The 7500-nt window shown below is 40.7% G+C and overlaps 1 protein-coding gene across 4 annotated transcripts in view; it reads right to left on the reverse strand.

Annotated features, from left to right (window-relative positions):
• LOC113824614 (thymidine phosphorylase) overlaps positions 1 to 6857 on the reverse strand; it is a 20918-nt gene extending 14061 nt beyond the window's left edge. Inside the window, exon 1 of one of the 4 annotated variants that reach the window (XM_070124803.1) lies at positions 6752 to 6857. The gene's annotated coding sequence lies outside the window, so the exon portion shown is untranslated. Of the gene's footprint in view, positions 1 to 194; positions 354 to 6710 lie in introns of those variants that run through there. The other 3 variants (XM_070124804.1, XM_027377374.2, XM_027377373.2) reach the window with 3 other exon arrangements.
• Positions 6858 to 7500: the final 643 nt, after the last annotated feature.

Consider the following 7500-nt stretch of genomic DNA (forward strand, 5'->3'; position numbering starts at 1 on the left):
GATGCGATAATACAGTGCATGTCTCCCTTTGCATTATCCATGTTTTTTTTCTCTCTCTCTTGTCTTATCATAAGAAAATAACTCATTGCTAAATTTAACATGTAACAAAACCCTGACAATCTCCCTTTTCCAAATAACCAATCCTCGTTTGTTCAGCAGAACCCCCCCCCCCCAACAAAAGCGAGCTGAAATACCAAGTGTAGATACCAGTAGAGTTAGCACGAGGAGCACGTAGGTCACGTTGCGAGGACTCGGCGGCGACTGGACTTGCAGCTCAGACGAGGCTTCCCACCAAGTTCCCTCCCGCGAACGCACGCACACACACACACATGAGTTTCATGAGATGCGAGTTTGCCAACTTTCATGGGAATTACTAAAAAGTCAAACACAAGTGCAACACAAAGCCAAGGTCCAATGAACGAATTCTTTTTACTGACTTTCTTGACACACTAGGAAAAGAAAGGGATGCGGGTGTTTGAAATAGGAGTGATAATTCGATAACTATTATGTCGATGAGTATTTAGTTTCGTATCTTCTTTGTACTCTCATTTGTTTCTTCATGTCTATCTTGTCATTTGTCCCTTTCTTCATTATCTCTCACCATTACCATAACATTTAACTGAGTGAGACAGCTTGAAAATGCAGAGGATATTTATTCACGTTCGTCCCTCGCCGTGCAATAGGGGGCCTCATGCTCCTCTCACTCCAAGAGACGCCAGTGAAAATAAATAAAACATATTTGCTCAGAGTCTGTAACGTCTAAGACTGTTACAGCCCCAAGTAGACGACCCTTGCCCGCCTTCTCACTCCATTTTGAGAACCAGTTTTCGGAAACACGCGCCAGACCCGCCCAAAGAACCTTCCGGGACATTCTACACCCGACAAGGGACTCGAACGCTGGACACGTCTGTGCTGCCGCCGAATCCTTCTGAAACCCCGTTAGTTTCGGCTCTCAAACCTGCTTTAAAAGTCAATGAAGTAAATGCGGTATTAGGTACAATATTCTTTAGGATAATGTATAAAAATAGCATTGCAATTTTTGTTTTTTTCAAGACAAGGTAAGGAAGGACTGTTCAATCCACGTAATGTAAATGTATTTCGTAGCATTAAAGTGCAGCTTTACCATTCAAAATTGCGCGATAATTTCCATCAAATTCCAGTACAGTGTTATAACTAGTCTATCATCATTGATTATTACTCAACGATAGTTTGAGAACTGCTCATTCATGAGGTACTTTGAGTTTGTAAAAATAATTTCCAAATTCGCTTAATTTTCTTTACACAATTATTGGTTGATATTTGGCTCCCCGGTTATAGGCGCTTCTCTCTCTCTCTCTCTCTCTCTCTCTCTCTCCCTCTCTCTCTCTCTCTCTCTCTCTCTCTCTCTCTCTCTCTCTCTCTCTCTCTCTCTCTCTCTCTCTCTCTTTCCTTCCTTTCTCATTCTGCTCAACAACCCAGGCAAAAACCGATACAACTTACACCTGTTCGCTCTGACGTTGGGCTGTGCGTTGCTGTCATAGTACGATGGCTTTAGGTAAAAAAGACTAATTTCATCAGTACAGCATTTGGTTTATATATATATATATATATATATATATATATATATATATATATATATATATATATTGGATTGTACCATTATTTTACTTCTATCCTTAATCTATATTTATTCGAAACTGAATTCCTACAGAGAGACGAGGTCGCTAGAAATACCCGAGGCTGTAAATTCGTCGGATTACCCGGTAACTGCCATTTTATCCTCTGGGTTAATAATTTAAAAAAAGCTAGATGAAGCGAGAAAATAGCTGGAATAGAAGCACATTTTAGCATAAAACCGCTTTACCTGGCCATGAAAAAATCATAGCCCGTGTCCATGTCACGAAACCTGATGTATACACTAATAATAAACACAGATAAGCATCTCATCTAAAACATAGCCCTGTTTTAACACTTTTATACGACTACATGAACACGGGCAATCACACGCACAATCATAGAGACGAAATGCATATAAATGACTGTATTTTACGCAACTAAATATAGGATTTCTTGTCCCAGCGAAAACCTACGCCAAGCCGCCGGCCAGACGCTGCCTAACCTTGAAAACCGGCCTCGCCCAGAATGGAGGGAAAAAAGTGAACTGAATTTTATTTACGTTCTTGTCTATTTATGCTTTATTGTTTCATCTGGAAAAATAATGACTTCTGGTTACGTGTGTGTGTGGAGGGGGGGGGGGGGTAAACATAAACTTTTACAGGTTACTTCTATGATTAACACATGGAGATTATATATGAATGTATATGCATGTATTTATGTATTAATAGATAATATATATGAAGAAAATATCGTTTGTCTCTACCAGGAGACGCCATCGATGTGTGTGTGTGTGTGTGTGTGTATATATATATATATATATATATATATATATATATATATATATATATATATATATATTGAGAGAGAGGGGGGGTAGACAGAGAGAGAGGGTATAGAGGAAGAGGAAGAGAGACAGAGAGGGTATAAGGAAAGAGGAAGGACGAGAGAGAGAGGGGGGGGGGGAATACAACAAAATCCTTCTTAAATGATTACATGTCACCATTTGAGTAACGTCAAGAGCGATACTCACTTTTTTATATCTTAAGGGAAGCCCTTTTAAAAGAATTAACTCATCGCTAATACCAGATGTGTATTTTCCACAGGTCTCTCTGCCTAACACCGCCACACAAACAGCATTCTGAGAGAGCAGTTCTGATTATGAAGCCAACCGCCGTCTGAAGTCATGAAGTGCTTTTGTCTAACTGTCAACTCTTGGCGTTTTCAGTTTTTAACTCGAGGTGGCGCCCCAGTTTTAAATTCTTGAAGTTAACTTGGTCCTCTCGTTGTTATTTCCATGTCCTTCCTTTCACAGATTTTTTTTTTTTTTTATTCATTTTTCTCCTAAGATATTTTTGCTGAATATTTCTGTCAAAAGCAGGAAACTCGAATGACATATTCACATTCATGCTCCTTTCCTTCTTTTTTTCCCATTACACGTTCCTCATTTCTTCTCGTTAGTGACAACAACAGAAAAACCTTTCAGATATCATTTCGTGACAGCCTGGCCCTTAGGGTAGAGAGCATTCTCCGAGAAATAACTGTGAATCACCGGATGGTACAACCACAACTACAAAATCGCCTGACAACATTATCATAGGTCGCAATGGTCTTCCTCTTCGTGAGCAAGCCAGCTGTCTGAAGGCGTCATCTTGTCTTGTTTGCTCCCGGTTCAGTCTTGCTTTTAGTTTTTTTTTATTTTTTGTTTTGTTTTTAGGAGGACTTTTGCTGTTAGTGCTGTAACTACCGCCGTCTGTTTCGTCTGTGGTTCATGCCCTAATGTCCTGACTTCCGAACCATCAATATTGTTACTACACACTGTTAATATTACACTCTGCTGCTATTGCTACTGCTACTACCTACTCCAAATCCTCCAACACTATTACTGTTGCTATCACCACCACTACTGCTTCTACTACTACTACTATTGCTACAATTACAACTACTGCTGTTACTACTACTACAACACCACCACCAACAACTACTACAACAACAACAACAACTATTACTACTACTACTACTACTATTACTATTACTACTACTACTACTACTACTACTACTACTACTTCTACTACTACTTCTACTACTACACTACTACCACCACCACCACCCTCACAGCTATTCCCACGCCTCTGTGTTTTTGCAACTACGGCTACAACTGCTACTTCTGCTATTACTACAACTACTACAGCTAGCATCTTTATCTTTTTCTTATGTCTATTCAGAAAATACGAAAACAGACTACGTTCCTCCCTTCCTTGCAATCATACCAACAGCACTCATCTGTCTCGTAGCCAACTGGACGTCTACTTTGGGTGATAAAAGGACGATTTTTGGAAAGTGCGAGATATGAATGAGATTTCCTAGAAGCGAGATGGATTTATTGCTTTTATCTCCTTATCGTGTTGTTGTTATCATCATTATCATTACTGTTGCTGTTGTTGGTAATGATTTATTTGCTGTAGTTGTTAGTGTATTTGTTGCTGTTGAATAATCATCGATATTGCTATCATTGGTATTATTACCATTATTACTATTATTACGTTTTCTGTTATTTTTCCATCTCTTCCTTTTTTCTTACTATTTCCTCCATTTTTGCCACCTCTTCTTTTCATGGCATCATCTTCGTTCTCCTTATTCTCTGTCCCTTCCCCTATAGCTTTATATAAGCTCATAAACCAAAATTTATTCTCACGCGACGAAAAACAAAAGAGCATCGAGATCGAAAACCCGTACTCCAGTTGCCGCTCCGATAGACGATCAAGAATGCGATCCGATCCGATCCAAGGATACTTCGCATTCCTCGCAGTCCCGATGAAGAGATTTTTCAACACCTGAGAAGGCCGAGCGAGGCAAAGCGACGACCGCAAAGGGAATTGGATCCTCTTTCTCTGATTCCTTTGCCCTTTGTTTTCTTTTTTTCTCTCTCTCTTTTTTTCTTGTCGCCGTCAATTCTAAAGGATGTTTTGTTATTTTTCAACATTTATATGTACTCGTGTTTAGTGTATATGCAATTTGAAAGGCAGAATGTCTTTCACACAAGCACACAAACATCTGTACTTTATACATCACACACATATATGTCTGTGTATAGAAATAATAGATGTCAATAACAAATCTTATATTGGCCTTAAAGCCTTTTGAGACACTGAACGATAAGTTGGGTTCAATACACGTATATACCGCCTATATACTATATAATACACCCACACACACACTCACAGATTTATGTGTGCACTACAGACTGCACATACACACACGCGGATATATATATATATATATATATATATATATATATATATATATATATATGTGTGTGTGTGTGTGTGTGTGTGTGTGTGTGTGTGTGTGTGTGTGTGTATGTGTGTGTGTGTGTGTGTGTGTGTGTGTGTGTGTGTGTGCGTGTGTGTGTGTGTGCGTGTGCGTGTACGTGTGTGTGTGGGTGTGTGTGTGTGTGAGTGTGTGTGTGTGTGTGTGTACGTGTGCGTGTGTGTGTGTGTGTGCGTGTGTGTGTGCGCGTGTACGTGTGCGTGTGTGTGTGTGTGTGTGTGTGCGTGTGTGTGTGCGCGTGTACGTGTGCGTGTGTGTGTGCGCGTGTACGTGTGCGTGTGTGTGTGTGCATGTATTGAACGAAGCTTATCGTCTTATCGCTCAGTCTCATAGGGTTTTCAGGTCGATAAGATTTTTTCTTGATTAATCTGTTATTATTTTCATATTTTCCCTGAGCGTTGATGTGGTCGCAGACATCTCATGATTTCCTCAGAGCCCTTTTTCCCCTAAAACTGAGAAGAAAATGAAAACAATTTGCTTCACAAGGCAAAAGAAGCTGAGAAAGTGTGCCTGAGGAAATTGGTGATGCCAATGCCAGCTGATACTGAGAACATAAACACGCACACACACACACACACACACATATACACATAAACACACATGTATATATATGTGTGTGTGTGCCTTGCTGATACTGAGAACATAAACACGCACACACGCACACACACGCATGTGTATATATATGTGTGTGTGTGCCTTGCTGATACTGAGAACATAAACACGCACACACGCACACATACGCATGTATATATATGTGTGCGTGCCTTACTGATACTGAGAACATAAACATCACAAACACACACACACGCATGTATATATATGTGTGCGTGCCTTGCTGATACTGAGAACATAAACACGCACACACGCACACACACACATGTATATATGTGTGCGTGCCTTGCTGATACTGAGAACATAAACACGCACACACACACATGTATATATATGTGTGCGTGCCTTGCTGATACTGAGAACATAAACACGCACACACGCACACACACACATGTATATATATGTGTGCGTGCCTTGCTGATACTGAGAACATAAACACGCACACACGCACACACACACATGTATATATATGTGTGCGTGCCTTACTGATACTGAGAACATAAACACGCACACACGCACACACACACATGTATATATATGTGTGCGTGCCTTGCTGATACTGAGAACATAAACACGCACACACGCACACTCACACATGTATATATATGTGTGCGTGCCTTGCTGATACTGAGAACATAAACACGCACACTCACACATGTATATATATGTGTGCGTGCCTTACTGATACTGAGAACATAAACACGCACACGCGCACACACACACATGTATATATATGTGTGTGTGCCTTGCTGATACTGAGAACATAAACACGCACACACACACATGTATATGTGTGTGTGTGCCTTGCTGTTACTGAGATCATAAACATCACAAACACACACACACACGCCCCATGCAGCCTATTCGCCGACGACCAGCTGCATCGCCGCCAACCCTTTCCCCAAAATGTCTCTCCCCGGCGGCCTCTCTGCGTGGTCGAGGTGTCTCTGCCGCACGAATCAAAACAGCTGATTACTCGTAACCGACCTTCACTTCAACGGAAAGAAATACACCATACCCAATGAAGGCAGTTTACTTCAGTTCTCATAAGAAAGAAATACTACAAAATTAGACAAAATGACTTCTGTATGACTATATGGAGCGTACTGTAGCTGCTTTTATTTGAAAAAGGACCATCTTAAATCAGAGTAAAGCTCTCGGCGACCTGGATTGACCTTGGCAGATGACACGAGGTGACACTAAGAGGCACACTGACTGGCACTGGGAGGTGGCTGGAAGGTCGAAGGCGCAGGGAAGAGGACCTTGGAGGGCTTGGCTCCTCGAGGTCAATCGCTCAGGATCTTCAAGCTGACAGTCCCGGTGGAATAAACAGCTTGGTGATAAAAGTGCAAAGTGTCTCTCTTATCTGTGTTTCTGATAGTCATCTGCCCTCAAGATAAAAAGACAATGGGGTATACACATATACAAATATATACATATATATATACATATATATATATATATATATATATATATATATATATATATATATATATGTGTGTGTGTGTGTGTGTGTGTGTGTGTGTGTGTGTGTGTGTGTATATGTATATATATATATATATATATATATATATATATATATATATATATATATATATATATAGACACACACACACATATATACATATATACATGTGTGTGTATATATATGTATATATACTCGTATTTGTGTGTGTGTCTTTATTTAGATATCAATTTGTTTACCTATCAGTCCCTCCACCCACATGCCTTAATAGAGTGCATGATGCTCACGCCCCAACTCTCGATTCCGCCCACTCTCGTTTCCTCCCCCCCCATCCCCCACCCCTGCCTGGCCAGTCACCTCGCGAGCCGGGGAGCCGATCGCATCCACCCGCGCCGCTCGCTCCCGTGGGACCAACTAAGGATTTCCTGCGACGCTCTAACCCAGATATTTTTTTTGTTCATCCTTCTCGCGTGTAAGCAGGAAGGGGTTGTCTCCGTCTG

This window comes from Penaeus vannamei, chromosome 8 (genome assembly GCF_042767895.1).
Source record: "Penaeus vannamei isolate JL-2024 chromosome 8, ASM4276789v1, whole genome shotgun sequence".
Classification (NCBI taxonomy): domain Eukaryota; kingdom Metazoa; phylum Arthropoda; class Malacostraca; order Decapoda; family Penaeidae; genus Penaeus; species Penaeus vannamei.